The sequence below is a fragment of the Protopterus annectens genome, chromosome 16.part0, assembly GCF_019279795.1.
Source record: "Protopterus annectens isolate FY-2018-M chromosome 16.part0, PAN1.0, whole genome shotgun sequence".
In the NCBI taxonomy this organism is placed as follows: Eukaryota; Metazoa; Chordata; order Ceratodontiformes; family Protopteridae; genus Protopterus; species Protopterus annectens.
The window spans coordinates 179,471,393-179,489,632 of NC_056750.1; positions in this window are offsets into that span (position 1 = coordinate 179,471,393).

Below are 18,240 nucleotides of genomic sequence, written 5' to 3' on the forward strand. Positions count from 1 at the left end.
CACAAATACATGTGAGAGATGCAACTATATAGCCAAACTGGAGGCTGAACTCTCTCAACTCAGGGCTGGCATGACCAGACAGGAGGAGATGGTAACCACACACACAACAAACCCAGTCCCACATAGACCTACCACAACTGCAAACCAAACACATAGAAACACAAAGACATACTTGGAGGCTCTAATAAAAAACTCTCCAAAACAACAGAGGCTCCCAAAGCAGACATCCAAAAATCCACCACCTCAAAACAAAACACATGCAACACATACTTCAATAAATCAGTGTGTCAGGCCAAACACCATGCCTGATACACTAGCAATAGGTGACTCTATAGTCAGACACACTGATGTCCCGCTTACCAGGCTGAACAAGGAGAGGGTGACTGTGAGCTGCCTATCAGGAGCTAGGATCCGCCACATAACACATGCACTCAGGTCACTCCAAAGCAAGTACAAATATGACTCCATCATTGTCCATGCTGGCGTGAATGACCTGAGACGTACCTCCCTGAACTACATGAAAAGAGACATAGAGGAGGTCTCCAATTATGTAGCCTAGGCTGGTATGACCCTGACCCTGAGCAGCATCTTGCCCTCACCAAGAATGTTGCCACAATACAAAGACAAGATGATCAGCTTTAATAATTGGCTTAAGTACTGGTGTCATTCTAAGGGGATCCAATTTCTGTCTGCCTGGGATGACATGTTGGACAAGCCACGCTGCTTTGCAAGGGATGGCTTACACCTGTCACCACTGGGCTTCCGGATATTGGCTAAGGCTCTTGCCACCCCCATAGTGCCTTTTTTAAGCAAGGCTCAAAAGACAAACCCACCTCCTTAGAAAACAAAAATGGAAAAAAACTAAGGGTAATGCTGCTCAATGCCAGAAGTCTAAATCTCAAGATGCAGGCACTCAATGCACACCTCAGCATGGAGAACATCGACGTCTGTGCAGTAACTGAAACCTGGTTCAAGGCTCCTGAGAGCACCCCAGCACTACCAGGCTATACCTCGTATCATGCTTTTTGGCCCCAAAACCCGGGCTGAACCACAAAGGGAGGGGGAGTGTCCATATTCATCAAGGACACCCACACCTCCAGGTTAGTAGCAACACATGAAGCATCAGAGACCATACAGGTGCAACTAACCATAGGCAAAACTGCTATACAACTGGTAGCATGTTACAGACCACCCCCCAATCTCAGGAACCCCACTCAGCCTTCCTGAAGACATTGGAGGATATGAATGTATCACAAAATACCATCATACTGGGAGACTTCAACTATCCAAACATAGATTGGGTACATTATTCTAGCCCTAGCACCCTAGCCCAAAGGTTCCTGGAATTCATAAATTCAAATGCACTGGAACAACTAGTCACCTCTCCTACTAGGGGAGATAATATACTAGACCTGATCATCACAAACATGGGGACAAAATGCTCCATACCGGAGGTATACCCCTCACTAGTGAGATCTGGCCACAAACTAATCACCCTGGATATACATATCCCACCTCCACCCCCAGCACAAAAGACCACAGTGAAAAACTTCTCAAAAGCAGACTTCACTCTTCTTAAGACTGAGATGGTATCCTTTAAGCCCACTGGGCCAGTGGATACCACATCCCACAATGCCGAATCCTTCACAAATGCTTTCTATGGGCATCTCCAAGAATGCATGGATCATGCAATCCCAAATAAATCCAAGTCCCTCTCCACCAAAGGCAAACGTCCTGTCTGGTGGACCTCAGCCATTAACAAATTGTATAACAAAAGAAGGAAGCTACTGCACGTCAGAGCAAAATCCCATAAAGGGAAGACATCTCTGATCAACATTAGCAGAAAACTATGTTCTCTCATAAAAACTTCCAAGGCCAACTTTGAGAGAAAAATCGCTAAGGACACTAAAGATAACCACAAAGCCTTCTTCAGCTATGTTACAAACCTGGGTGGAAACCCTCAGATATGCTCAGAGTTAGTTCAAAACAACAGAAAATACACTGAACCCACAGATATTGCCAACATTCTGGCTGACAGGTTCAGTGCAAATTTCTCCCCTCCCTCACCCCGAAAAGAAGAAATACTTATCCCAGCTGAATGTAATCTCCCTGTCATCTCAGATGTCCAAGTGAGAACCGCCCTCAACAAAGCTAAAAACACAGCATCAATGGGACCTGACGGTATCCCGGGTTGCGTGCTACGTGAACTCCAAGAGGAGCTAAACCCGCACATAAAAATGCTATTTAACCTTAGCCTTACTACAGGATATGTACCTGAACACTGGCATACAGCAACAGTGGTCCCACTCCACAAAGAGGGTACTTCTATACAGACCCTGGGAACTACCACCCCATAAGCTTAACCAGCCTGGTCTACAAAGCTATGGAAAGAATCATTATGGAACTCATAAACAGAGACATAGGGGACCTACAGACACTTGACCTCACCCAGTTCGGCTTTGTAAAGGGCAGATCCTGCCTTTTGAACCTGGTTGACTTTTTTGAAAAAGTCACTAGAGCCATTGATGAGGGCAAAGCAGTCCATACAGCCTACCTGGACTTGGCTCAGGCCTTCGACACAATACCCCACTCAGGCATCATAGATAAGCTCAACAGCTTAAACGTAAACCCTTATGTTACTAGATGGGTTGCAATCTGGCTAAAGGACAGAACCCATAAAGTTAAAATCACTGGAGCAATGTCAGACTCAAAGCCAGTCACAAGTGGTGTCCCACAGGGATCTGTCCTGGGACCCCTCTTGTTCGGCATTTATTTCTCAGATGTTAAAGCAAACATGGGAGGGTTGTGGCTGACAAAGTTTGCAGATGACTGCAAACTAGGCGCCATAGTCGATACACCAGCGGACACATACATCCTACAAAAAGGCCTCACAGAAATGGACAACTGGTGCCGGAGTCATGACCTTAAACTAAATGCCAAAAATGTATAGTCATCCCTTTGGGAAAAACAAAGTACCCACAAATTATCACATAGACAGCAACCCACTGAGTATGGAAAAAGTAATCAGAGACCTAGGGACCCAAGTCGACAGTGACCTCTCATTTGACACCCACATTGCCAAAGTGGTTAGAAAAACATTCTACCTTGCACACCTCATCATGAAGGGATTCACATCCAGCTCCAAGGATGTCATTGTACCCCTATACTCCTCCCTCATCAGACCCATGATTGAGTACAATGCCCCATTTGGTATGTACCTCACCCGGCATTTGCAACAGCTGGAGAGACCACAAAAGTACCTCACCAAGAGGATCAAGGGTCTCCAACATATGTCTTATTCTGCCAGACTAAAGAAACTTCAGCTCTATTCAGTAGCATACCGCCTGCTCAGAGGTGATCTCTGCCTGACGTACAAGGCCATGTCCAATCAGAATCTGATGGACATGCTCCACCTAAAAAAATTCAAATCCATCATGACCATGAGAGCTAAAGACTTAAACCTCGGCACAAGTATGAATAGGACATGCTGGAGGGATAGATTCATAACCCAGAGGCTTCCCATGCTTTGGAACAAGATCCCAGTTCATATTAGGCAGAGCCCCTCACTGACTCTCTTCAAGAGAAATCTTGATGAGTGGATGGGAGATCGTAAGTTTACCCTAGGGGTCACATCTGTGTCACTGCTAGACAGGGGCACAGTAAACTAATTCTATTATATAAGGGGACCTTCATTGTGTCACTACTAGACAGAGGCACAGTATTCTAAATTTATTCTGTACATTTTTGTACCATTTCATGGGGTGGCAAAAGCCACATCACTATGGCTAGGCTTACAAATGCCCCAGGGCAGATAGCCTAGTACTAAACTATGAAACTATGAAACTTGGAAATGTTACTGGATGTTTTAACTCAGAAATAGATGTGTTTGCTAATGTTCATAACATCTCATCAGTGTCTTTGAATGAAACACAATTCAAATTTCTTAATAAGGGGTTATCTTTTGTTCCGGGTTTTTTTGTTAGTGAATATAGTTTTGTACAGGATGTTTTGACATTCTGTAGATCACTTAATCTGAAATTGTTGTTTTGACATACAGATAACTCACAAAGTTCCACTGGTTTTCGGTTTCATAAATCTTCATTTCAGCCACCAATGGATAAATATGTAGCTATTTTTCAGGAAAAGGTGATCAAAGATTTACATTTTAAACAGGAAGAAACATCTATGTTAATTAATAATTTGTCAGAACTAGAAATGCAGTCCATTGAGAGTTTAAGGACTAACCCAAACATTGTCATTACTTCAGCGGCTAAAGGGGGTGCTGTGGTTATAATGGATTCAGAACAATATATGATTGAGGCATATACTCAACTTAATAATAAAAAACACTACATGTTCATGCATCTAGACCCTACTGATATGTTTAAAAAACAGATTGATGAATTTTTGGAGGAAGCGTCGAGGTAGGGATTATTGATAATAGCACCAAGATGCATTTAACAGTGGTGAATCCAACCAAACAAATCTTTTACTTATCACCAAAAATTCATAAAGATTTATTAAAACCTCCAGACCTATATTTTCAGGTCGAGGATCACTAACAGAACCACTCTCAGAATTTTTGACTTTACATCTTAAACCACTATTGACATTAGTTAGATCTAGATTAAAAGATACTATAGAGTTTTTACAAATAATAACAGACTCCCAATTGGAGCCAAGCTGGCTGATGTGTACACTTGATGTTAAGTCATTATATACTAATATTCCCCATTGGGCCGGGCTGCAGGCTATAGAATATTGGTTGAGATGAAGTGATCTCTATCCATCTGGTCTAAATACCTTAATTATTTGCATGGTGGAGCATGTATTAACAAAAAATGAGTTTTATTTTCACCAACAATGTTATCTACATGTCCAAGGTACAGCTATGGGGGCTTCCTTTGCCCCCATATATGCCGACCTCTTTATGGGATATTTAGAAGAATGTCTTATTTATGACAAATCTCATAATATATATATAGAGGAATTGGACATATGGCGAAGATACCTAGACGACTGTTGGTTTATTTGGAGATGTGATCAAGAATATTTGTTAGAATTTGTACAGTATCTCAATGACAATGTTTGGGGGATTGAATATACTCTCAATGTACAATATCAGCAAATTCAATACTTGGATGTATGTGTGAACAGAAACAATGACCACACTTTAGATTCAAAAATTTATAGAAAACATCCACAATATAATATGGTATTGGAGGCTAGTAGTTTACATCCCCAACATATTTTTAAAAATATCCCTAAGTCTCAATTCCTAAGAATCAAAAGAATTTGTTCTAATAAGGCCAACTATGAATTCTTCCAGGAGGACCTCAGGAAGAGATTTTTGGCAAGGGGTTTATAAGTATGGGGATATAATAGCCTCCAAGTGGGTGCAACAATTTAGCCATGAAGATTTATTGAAATATAAAGAGAGAAACACCTCCACAGTGACTCCCATTAGATTCATCACAACATTTGGTAGAAATATCAATACTATAAAAAGGGTGATAAATAATAATCGGAACATTTTAATGACTAACCCTAGATTAGTTGATATGCTACCTCAAGAATGTTTATTTTCTTATAGAAGAGGCCGTACATTGGGTTCCTACTTTAATTGGTACAAGAAAGGTACAAATCCTAATGCTGGTAAAATACAGCATACATTGTCAGGAGTGGAACTGAGGGGTTGTTTCCCTTGTGGTCATTGTTCTTTTTGTTCTCATATCAAGAAGTCCAAAGAATTTTCAACTAAAAATGTTACCAAAATTTTTGATATTAGATGTTTTGCTACCTGTGGCATCATTTGGGTTATCTATTTGGTTACCTGTTCTTGTTTGACTTTTTATATAGGCCAAACATCCAGACCATTCAGAATTAGGATATCGGAACATTTAATTAATGTTAGAAATAAACATTGTACTAGCACCTTATATAAATATATGTTGACCCACACAAATGCCAAATTTCAATTTCAAGTTATTGATGTCATCAAGGGGGATTATACTAATAAATATTTTTGTCATGATTTATTGAACCAGAAAGAAAAAGCATGGATTATTAGATTAGGTGGATTGTTCTATCTAGGTTTAAATGAACATCTATGAGTTTTTGTATAATTATTACAATAACAATATATAATCTTATATATTGGTTTAATGGGCAGTTCTATAATGGCTTCATACATAGGCATTAATGGGTGAATATATATTAATCTATTTTAAATTTGTACTCTGTCACTTTAAATGGATTCTCACCAACTTGTGAACTAATTAGTTTTTTAACTATATATATAGTCACTGAATAACATGATTTGGTATCACCGAAGAAGGCTATATGCCGAAACCGGTATGATTTTGTCTTCACACTTTATGGTTTAAGAATGAACTGTGTTCTATAGTGCTGGCGTCTTTTTGAAGTATATTGAAGTTATTCTTTGCCGTTGCACTAGTCCTGCGTGCCACGCTTTTTGTGACGTTTCACACTCTTATTTAAACCTGATAAAATAAATGTCTTCATCTTAAAACTGAATAGTTCATCAGACATAACATTTTTTTACTTAAACTCAATTTAAATAGTAATTAATTCCATCACGTCACAGGAAAAATGCATGACCCACAGCATTTAATTATGAACTTACATATTTACATATAGCACTTAAAGATAAGCATTGTGACACTGCCAGCCCAGCTATCTGGAATTTTGTAAATAATTATGTCATTTGTGAATATTGATGTGATTTAAATAGAACTGTATGTTATGTACTGAGCTTCAAGAATGTAACAACAGCATACCCTTCTGGAACATAGTAGATTAACTTACAAAACTTCAAGAAAATAAGTTGAAATTAAGTGCTTTATGATGTGCTTTAAAAGTTAGTTAATACAGCAAGGAGACAGGAAGTCTAGAGCTAGAAGTTTCTTTCTGTTCTTTTGAGAGAAGTAATTACTAAGTCTAAAATGTAAAAAGTTTAATTGTTTTATGACTTCCAAGTTCTGCATACTTCTGAGAGATATGTATTTTCTCACCCAGAGATGTTAAATTTTGTTAAGTTTCTGTTAGCCTGGGAACTGAAGGTAGGTGACAAAGAGTGATGTCATCCAAGCTGATCGAGCAGTAATGTTTGATAGTAATTTAAGTACTCTCTCAGACAAAAAATGTGCATTTTGTATTTGTCTTTGGATCTGACAACATCCTCTCATCATCAGCAGCATCTGCCTTGCTAATAGCAAGTAACTAGGGTACAGTAATTTCTTTTAGATATAGATAGGAATATAGTACAGGTTAGTTTAAATGTTTTCTGTATTTATTTGAGACTGTCCTGCAATGTTGTTTTAAACTATTTCCTGTAATTCTGAACTCTGAAGTAGCTGTGTTTATTTTCTGAGTATTGCCTTGTTATTTTATTATTTATTATTAAATATATTTAAACATATCTTTGTGGCTGATATTTGTGAGACATATATAAGCTCATAGAGTACTTGCATATATATATATATATATTTGGTGACACTGTACAGGCCACTCCTAAATAGCCTTGAAAGTCTTGGTAAACACTACCATTTGGATAATAGTGACATTACACAGAAGGATTGCACACCCTTTGTAATGGCCTTATAGTAGCTGATAAGTAGGGGTTGGTGGCAGTGATAACTACCTTATAGTCTGGGCAGAAGAGGGCATAGCTAGTAAACCTGTGTGAGCCTTCCCCAGGTGTGTGTGTGTGTGTGTGTGCGTGTGCGTGTGTGTGTATTTTTGTATATAAATCAAATCTCAAAGTGTGTGTGTGTGTGTCAGCTACTTAGGCAGGGACACGAACCACTGGTTGGACAGAGCGGGTGACAGAAGTCTTGGGTTGACCCATCAGCTGAGATCTTAACCAGATAGCTGTGCCAGTGGGGAGTCTTACTGGGGATCTGGAGAAAGAGGGAGAAACCAGCCCCAGACTGACTGTGATCTCTGTGCGCTCTTAAGGGAAATTGCACTTTACTGTGTGTGTGTGTGTGTGTGTGTGTGTGTGTGTGTGTGTGTGTGTGTGTGTGTACTTGTCATCCTCCCATTGTGTACATCCCTCACTGTTGCCAGTGGGGAGGATTGAGGCTCCTTGGTTACTGGGCTAATGCAGGGGCGGCATAAACATATTCAAAAATTCTATTAAAATAGCTTAATAATGAATAGCTGTATTAAAACCTGTCAATGCTGGCGCATCTAATTTAATTTTCCAGCTAATTTCTCTATATTTTAGCCCATCACCCCTACTACCTCCTCTAAACTCAGATTTAACCTAGTCAAATACATACAACAAAATTTGTTGTACTCTTTACATACAAGAGTGTGTTTATATAAAATATTTAACACATTTTCTACTTAATAGTGTACATAAGTTCATAAATTCTATTACAAAACATAACATTTTTCTTTCCCATGTAAAAAAGACCCACCTGCCATACACATGACCATATACACAACAATTTCCGAGTTGCAATCAAAATGAAAAAAAAAATGGGCTTCATAGGAAACTTTTATTGGAATACAAAGAAAATTTGGAGCATCTGTCAAATATCTTCATATATTGCAAGATAAACGTAGCTGCACAGCGGCTATTAGCAATGAGTGCTGCTACACATTTATACAAATAAACCTAAAGCAGGTTATTTGTGATAAGAAAATGTGAAGATATTTTGAAAAACATACCTTCTTATGACAAAAGCGTAAAGTACCTGAGGATAAGCATTAAGCATATATGAAGGACTACATGGACGCAGGAGGCTTCATATGTATTTGGCTATTGTGGATGACCGTGGCTACGTGCAGTAACACTTGAAAGATTTAAGGCAAGTGGTGGATGGCACAGGTTTTATTAATAATATTTAAAAAATAAAGAGGATTTGTTGTATTTTATTTAGGGGTATCTTTATTTGTACACTCTGGTGTTTTCATTAAAGAGTGGAAAGTGGGAGACAGGAAGGACTAAAAAAGGGGAGACACAACAAAGAGGAAGATGCAGTAGGAGCACATTATGAGGGTTGTGCTGGAGGAGATGGGAAAGGAAGGGTACTATGTTTTTGCTGGGGATAGACCCCCCCCATTTATTTTTATTTTTTTTTTATAAGAGGGTAGTGTAGGTTGGAAGTAGGTAAGAGGGTGTAGGAGAGAGGATAAGGAGAGGAAGGGGTGATGAGCAGGGGTGCTGATCAGAAGTTCTCAGTCCACAAGGCTTCAAACATTTCCACTGTCAGATGGTGTTGCAGTGGAAGACCCTGACATTGATGGGCCAGGGGCATGTGGTGGCATGGTTATTAGAGCTGAATAGGCAGCAAGTCTTTCACATGCTGAAGAGAAGCCTTGATAAGCTGAAGCTGTCTGCCCATGACCTGCTACCCCAATTCCTCAACCAAGTCCTGAAGCCCCCATTCAGTAAGGCTTGCCAGGCTGCCACCTTACAGGGTGTTTACAGACCTGGTGCCACCACCCTGACCCTGTAGTGAGAATGTCCCTGGATGAGCAGAGGGAGAACATTCCCTAACCTAGGAGGCACGAGGTTGAACTGCTCCTGAGAAATTTGATCTATTAAAAAAAAGAACACAAATGGGGCAGAAAGAAAATAAAGAAGGACAAATGGATGCATAATTAAAAATAAGAAAAAGAAAGAAAAGTGGTGAAGAGACAAAGAAAAAATACACACAATACACTCATGCATAATGCTGCACAGCATTTAATTTCTTATTTTAAAAACATTTATTTTCATAAATCTTTATTGAAGTAAAACAAATGTAGGGAAGTGCTTATGCATACATGGGAACAATGTCATGGGCAGTGCTTATGCATACATGGGAACAATGACATGTGAAGTGCTTATGCATACATGAGAAGAATGAGTTTATTTCTATGCAGTCTAGTATATTAACATAAATCATAATTACATGTCATATTTGTGCCTGATATGCATTTGTTTGCAATATCGTACTGAATCTGTCCTTTATAAATGCTTGTACTTATATATCTAATAAAATCAGTTAAAGACAGACTAATACATTTATACATTTGCATATCTTTTATATTTGGTTACAATAATGCACAGAAAGCAATGTAGGTCTTAATTTAGTATACTGGGGAAGTGTGAGTGGGTGAAGCAGATGTCAGGGAAATAATGGTGAGTTAAACAGATATTAGTGAAATGTGGATGGGTGAGACAGACACTGGGGAGGGTAGGTGAGTGAAACAGATGTTAGCAAAGTGTGGATGAGTGAGACAGACATTAGGGGAGTATGGGTGGGTGAGGCAGATGTTAGGGAGGTAAGGGTGAGTGAGACAGGTGTTAAGGAAGTGTGGATGGGTGAGACAGACATTGGGGAGGGTAGGTGAGAGAAAAAGATGCTAGGAAAGTGTGGGTGGGTAAGCCAGATGTTAGGGAAGTGTGAGTGGATGAGGCAGATGTTAGGGAGGTAAGGATGGGTAAAATAGATGTTAAAGAAGTGTTGATGCATGTTACAGACATTAAGGAGGGTAGGTGAGTGAAACAGCTGTCAGGAAAGTGTGGGTGGGTGATGAGCCAGATGTTAGGGAAGTGTGGGTGGGTGAGACAGATGTTAGGGATGAGTTAGTGGGTGAGACAGACATTAAGGAAGTGAGAGTGGGTGAGGCAGATGTTAGGAAAGTAAGGGTTTGTATGGCAAATGTTAAAGAAGTGTGGATGGGTGAGACAGACAGGGAAGTATGAGTGGGTGAGGCAGATGTTAGGGAGGTAAGGGTGGGTGAGGCAGATGTTAAAGAAGTGTTGATGGGTGAGACAGACAGGGAAATGTGAGTGGGTGAGGCAGATGTTAGGGAGGTAAGGGTGGGTGAGCCAGATGTTAAAGAAGTGTTGATGGGTGAGACAGACATTAAGGAGGGTAGGTGAGTGAAACAGATGTTAGGAAAGTGTGGGTAGGTGATAAGGCATATGTTAGGGAAGTGTGAATGGGTAAGAAAGATGTTAGGGAAGTGTGAATGGATGAGGCAGATGTTAGGGAAGTAGAGGTGGGCGAAGCAGATTTTAGGGAAGTGTGAGTGGCGGTGCATGAAGAGATCATTTTGAGTTTTGGTGAAGCACCATCTTGACAGTCACTTTTTTGACTGAATTGTCTGCATTTTATAAGTTATGGATAAAATGAGTAATGCAGGCTTATCAATAAAGTTTAATTTCTTCATTTCCTTCATCTCCTACAGAGAAGATAGAATTAAAAATCAGTACACAATTTATATACACTTGTCATCCTGACATCTACAGAGCAAGTATAATAATCAAAGTGAAAATATCTTCAGACTAGGGCAGATCTTAGACTATTGGAGTCAATGTTCTGTAACTTACATGTAGTATATATATATATATATATATATATATATATATATATATATATATATATATATATATATATATATTCTCTTGTGTGGTAGATGACTTGTGAATGGAGAGGGTTTAGCAAGATGAAAACTGAGGAAAAAGTGTCAATGAAAAGTAAGGAAACCATGGATTGAGAATGGTGGACAGGAATAAAAGCTTTAAAATAAGAAAAGTGAAAAAGAGGAAACAGTAGAAGAGAAAAGAAAAACACGAGAGGTCATTGATAACCACCCAGATATTGTGATTGTGAGCACAATGAATGTCAACAAAGTGCAAGAACATCATGATTTATGAACATGGAAAGACGTTGCCAACATACATACATACATATTGAAACATTCAAAAAAGAACCGATAAAAACACATCTGTAACTTTTTTCAAATGATGGTAAGTGCTTCCATTTTATACACAGAACTTCATCAGACACCATTGAAACTGCTAAAAACATTTAAATAAAACCTCCAGGTGGTCACATGATTAAAATTTGTCAATTAATTAACCCCTTCCTTCTCAGCACTATTTTTCTCTTATCATTTCATAATTTTCTCTATCATTAAGTTAATTAAGAAAATTGCAGGCATTCAACCTAATTTGCCAACAATATTCCTTCCAGTTCTAACTCTTCATCCAAATCAAATCTTTCTTCATAATCCAGTACCTGTTCTATAACAGAAATTTAAAAAAATATGTTGTCCTTCTCATTTCTGTGGCACTTGTTTACATGTTTAGCTAAAGCATAGCTCAAATCTAAGTTATCCACCGCACATTGATGCTCATAAACCCTCATTTGAAACTCTCTCACAGTTCACCCTATATAAAAGGCAGTGCAAAATCCACACAAAACAATTTAAACCACATACTTAGATCTACAAGTAAACCTATTTTTTTTTTAAACTATATCAAAATTCTTTAACATTACCTGTACTGTTTTCCCCTCTAGCATATACTTATAATAATTACAGCTGGCACATTTAAACATCCCATTCTTGGACACATTAAATAACAGATCACTTGCATTATTATTCTTTCTTATTCTTATTATTCCTGTTATTTGTATAAAGTTAGAGATTTATTTTTATCGGTCTTTTTTTAATGTTTTTATTTGTTTGATTAACAGCTAGTGAAGTTCGTAGAGCATTTGACTTGAGATACATACATATCACTAAAGTAACATCCTGATTCCTGAACTTAAGCAAACTGTAATTACACTGGAAGCATTGAATGTCAACAGACTGTATTGCCATGAAAAACACTGAACATGAATAGGCATCATGGAGATTTAGATCAGTGAACTTAGTGCGGACACTACAGCTGTTGTGCCTAGCTAGGCATCATGGGTACTGGAATAGGTGAACTTAAGCAGTGCTGGTTGTATTAGTCAGCTGCACTGCTATGAAAAACACAAGATCTACTACTATGGCTGTCTGAACTTCGGAACATCATGTGACCATCAGGGTAAAACCATATAAAAGGAACTGAAGATATATTCCAACCAGAGGAGCTACCAAGGAATTCTGCTCATTGCTACCACTGCACTGTCTTTGTAGTCATGGTGGTCATCTTACAGTGGACCCTGAATGATGGTCATGCAGATATGCAAGCTAATGATCTTTGCATAACTCTGGCATAGGCCAGTCTACCTGCCAATGTAATTATAGGTGAACCTCCAGAGCTGAAGAACATACATCATCAGTATTGTGGCTATTAAGCACGTGTTTTGAATTGCACTGAATTCTGATTGTCACAGAGCAACAGCAACACTTTGTAGATGCAGTACTTCTTGACACAAGGGAACCAAAGATAGGCATTGCAATATATGTCTGTTGCCACATCCATCACTACAGAACATCATGAAAGACTGAGCAGAATGTTTAACCTAGCTGGACATCCATATATTTAATTCTGTGCCATCCTGTCACAAGTATGATATGACTAATTCACATAGGATGCCATGTGGCAGGAGGTTTTATAGGAGATGCCAGCCTTATCCGAACTTTATGTGCAAAGCAGGACTGATTGTCTAAAACAGTACTGTGCAACACAGAGTGCCACAGGGGACATTTTAACATGTTTATCTTCAGGACTGTTCTGTAGAGTACACCTGTGTAGTAGGATAAGGATACTTTTCATTCTGTCTTACCCTCTCCTGTGTGTTCTGTGCCATTGATCTCATTATATGTACATGGTATGGGCAAGCATACAAATATGTACAAAACAGTATGCACTACCCTGCCTGTAAACCTTTACATACATAATTTCATAGTAACATTTTCTATACAAAGTGACACTCAGTATGCAGACTTCACAGCATATTTGTTGAGCAAGTGCTCATCTGCTAGATGTCTCTGGAAGAAGGACAGTACTGTACCTGTAGAATATTTACCTGAACTATCTCACATACTTACCATCTCTCTGCTGATCCCTTGGACATTAACTCATTACAGCTGAGTGTCCCTCCAGGTATTTCTGCAGTTACCTCCTACTGCACCTCTTGGTGCCAAATATTACTTGTTCAGTTTTGCATCAATAATTCCAAAACCATGCTACATACAAGGTATCAGAATCATAGTTGGCTTTAGGCACCAGTGAACCCTGCGGTCGCTGGAGGTCCCCTGGTCCTGTGGGGGGCCCCAAACACAGCAAATTATCTTATCTTGATATTTTGTAGCATGTCTGTAAAACTAAGTGGGTAATAATAACTCTTATTTATACCTGCTTTAAAACTCAACAAAATCTCTGGTTATAGTAACAGTGTTTTGTCAATTAACAGGCTTCACAATTCCATCAATATTTTACCACTGACATTGTGCCCCTTGCTTAGTTAAATCCTATTGATGGACATTCTTTCCACTAAAACTAATAACAGAGCCAGGTTTAGGTACCTGTAACACCTACGGCTGCAGGAGGTAGGGGTTGGGAGGCTTAATCATCCTTGACTGTGTAGGGGCCTCACAAAAGCTGCTGCTGACTGGGAAAAAATGAAGAGAAAAAAATGTATTAATGTTCTGATTACGCTCTTTAACCTGAACAGGGCTGTGATTTGACCCTGTTAGGATATAGATGATAATGCGCATGAACTAGGTAAGCACTAGAGAGATTAATACCACAGAGTGACTGACCTCAGTGCATACCTTCGATTTTAAAAATAACTATTGCTTCCAGTTTCAGGGATGGTTTTGGGAGTTTTATAAATACTGACAGAACACCAGATACTATAACTCAACTTCTTTGGTTAAGAATTCTGAGCAAAGCCAAAAATAATACTGACTCAGAATCAGGAACATGTTTTAAATATTACTCTAATTCATTTACAAAGTTAATAGAATAACACAGGCATCTTTTGGACAATAAAAATAATGAAACTATGATCTCTGGATTATTGACTGTCTGTAATCCTGAATGATTTACCAGTAAGTCAAACTTTTTACAAGGGACAGAAAAAATTATGAGGCAAAATCATGGAAAGTCTTTGAAAACAATGACATTGACAGTTATACATTACTCCTCAAAGAGGTAAATAAAAGTGGCTTACCCCTGCTATTTGACGACTGCTAAACAACAGTAACTGATGGAATATGGCAGTACCAGTGTTGTACAATGTATTGCTCTTTGCTGAAAAAAGATAGAGCTAGTATTGCTATGATGTGTGTGTGTGTGTGTGTGTGTGTGTGTGTGTGTGTGTGTGTGTGTGTGTGTGTGTGTGTGTGAAAAAAAATCACTGATTTTTATCTGTGTCGGGACACATACATTAGACTTCTGAATATCAGTAAAAATGCAGTTAACAAGTGATTATATTTCAAAAGTAAGGCATAAAATATATCACAGAACATTCAGACACTTGATTCTTCTAGGAGTCTGGTGGGTTCCACTCCCCAGACTGTATAAATGGGTTTTGACACAGACTTAGTGGTTACTTCTGATCTCATCCTTTCCTGTTGGCACAGAAACACACACACACACAGTACAACACAATTTCTATAAAATTATGTATCACCTTGATATCTGTGTTGGATAGGAAGTTACAGTGAATTAAAACCTCTTCAAATATCTCTAAACCTTCATAGTGGGATATGGCTGAAAATAAAACATTGAAAGTGACAAAAGCCAGGTCCTCCCTGTACCATACATGACTGATACCCCATAATAAAGCTCTTTAACAAACAGGTGGTGTTTTTTTTTTTTTTGTAATGAAGGGTTTCAACGTTCTGTCGATAAAAACAGTCAGGGCATAGGTTTATAAACTTTTGGCTGACACAACTGGACTCTAGGGAGGGTCTGAAGTAGACTTAAGTAATTTTGGTAAACCAGATATCAAGGAGGCTGAGGGTTTGTTAATTGGTAAAAATTCATATAGTTCTTTAGTGACTTTTTTTTGTGTGTGAAAGATGTAGGAAAAATAGTCAATTTTTGTATCTGCAATGTTGATCTTGTTTCTAGAAACTTGCATATATTTGTCAGAGTCGAACAGAATGTTATACATATGCGCTGAATAGTCTTGGCACCCCATTACTACTAGTCCCCTACCATTATTGGGTTTCATAAGTCTAGCTACTGTTGGCTAGCTGATGTGATATGTCAATTTCTTCCAGTGTTAGATTTTTCTATGCATATCGTTTGCAGTATTTCTACATCCCCAAACAGGGCACCTTCCCAGAGTCAACTGTTTCTTGTTATCCTATCTCTGAAAAATGTAGACTGGAATGATGAAATTGCAGCCTTGGTGAGGCCTGACATCCACTTTAACTTATTCTTAATGCCAACAACAGAGACACAGCACTCTTCTAGATACATGGTAAAAAGCAGCCAAAGATTTAAACCACATTCATTTGTAGGACATTCTTCAAGTCATGCCAGGGCAGATGGCAATAAGCCTTCTTCAGATGTACAAAAGGATTGCAGACTGGATTACCATGCTTCTATTCCAAACTCTAGATGTAATGTGCTCTGTTCCTCCTGATAAAGTCATATTGACCAGCAGTGAATGATTTTTGACAGATATAACATTGTAAAACAAAGAATGAGAAAGTTACACAGAAAGAGCAATCAGTAAAAACTAAATGAAAACTCCAGCCAAGCTAGAACTTCCACTGAGTGACCTCTCAAACCTGTTGTAACAGAGGTACTTGGGATATATGCAAATGACCCTTATGAACATCAGGTGTTTCAGCTATATGGAAATTCTGAATGCCCATGACTTACTATAGCAATAACCCATGCATGGGTGTGGGTAATGCTAAATTTACTCACGGTTGGCGTGGTTTGGTCCCGAGGGCGAAGCCCGAGGGACCAAACAAAGCCAACCGTGGGTAAATTTAGCATTACCCACACCCAGAAGTGGGTTATTGCTATTATACCATGACATTATTTAAGAAAAGAAACTATTACTTTTCTTAAATAATGGCATAGTATAATGCCTGTTTGCTGCCCTTCCGCAGATGTCTGGCATCCGCGGCAGTTCTGATGTACTGCGCCTGCGCGGTACATCAGAGTGTGGGCAAAAGCAACGGAGAAAGCAAGATCTCCGATGCTTTTTTTTAGTGTTTCGCTATGTTAAATGAGTTTAACATAGCGAGACAGTTTTAAAATAAGCAACGGAGATGTCCGTTGCTTATTTTAAAAGTGTCACGCTATGTTAAATGAGTTTAACATAGCGAAACACTAAAAAAAAGCAACGGAGATCTTGCTTTCTCCGTTGCTTTTTTTTAAAACACTGTCTCGCTATGTTAAATGGGTTTAACATAGCGAGACAGCTTTAAAATAAGCAACGGAGATCTCCGTTGCTTATTTTAAAGCTGTCTCGCTATGTTAAACCCATTTAACATAGCGAGACAGTGTTTTAAAAAAACGAGTTATACTAATGGAAAAAAGTCCGGGCAACCGGACCTTTTTCCATTAGTATAACTCGATTTACAACGGGCACGCTGGCCAATCAGCGTGCATGTTTTGGGGGGGTCATGGTATAATACTTTTTAAGCCATTTTAATGGACAATTTCAGGCCAATAAAGCCAAACCTCACTAGCTGTGGATATGCATATTTCAGTCTTGTTATGACCTCATCAGCACAGCACAAGCCAAGTGTTTGACTAAGCATAAGAAACACAGGGCTGTTATACCCAGCTGATGTCCAATACCATTAGGGTAACTGCAAAATATCCCAACTAACAAGCTAAAACAAAGAGTGAGATGGTCATAGATAAAAACCAAATGGGAATTCCAGCCAAGCTAGAACTTCCACTGAGTGACCTCTCAAACCTCTTGTAACAGAGGCACATGAAATATCTCCCCCCTGTTATTCATATATACTAACTCTGAGATCTCGCAATGCCAATGAAACAGCATATTTCCTTTCCCTGAGGATTGTGCTTTCATGCACACCTTCTGACCATCTGTGTAGTTGAACAAAATTTTGTTGACTAAACAGTTATTGATCAACAGCAGAATATGAAGTGGACCTACATCTATCTATCTATATATATATATATATATATATATATATATATATATATATATATATACACATACATACATATATATATATATACATATATATATATATATATATACATATATATACATACACACATATATATATATATATATATATATATATATATATATATATATCAGCCTAGATAGCCTTTATTGAAAGTTTTGTAATTTTATGTTCACATGAATTCTGATTATTGTGAGCAGGGTTACAGTTAGGCATATTAAATCTACCCAACTGAATATTTTTCTTCTCTTATATATATTGTGGTTCATAGAACATAAAATACTTATCTCACAAAAAACATCAACGTGTTTATTCATCACTTTACAACGTCACCTGCTGCTGGATGTTGGGCAGGGG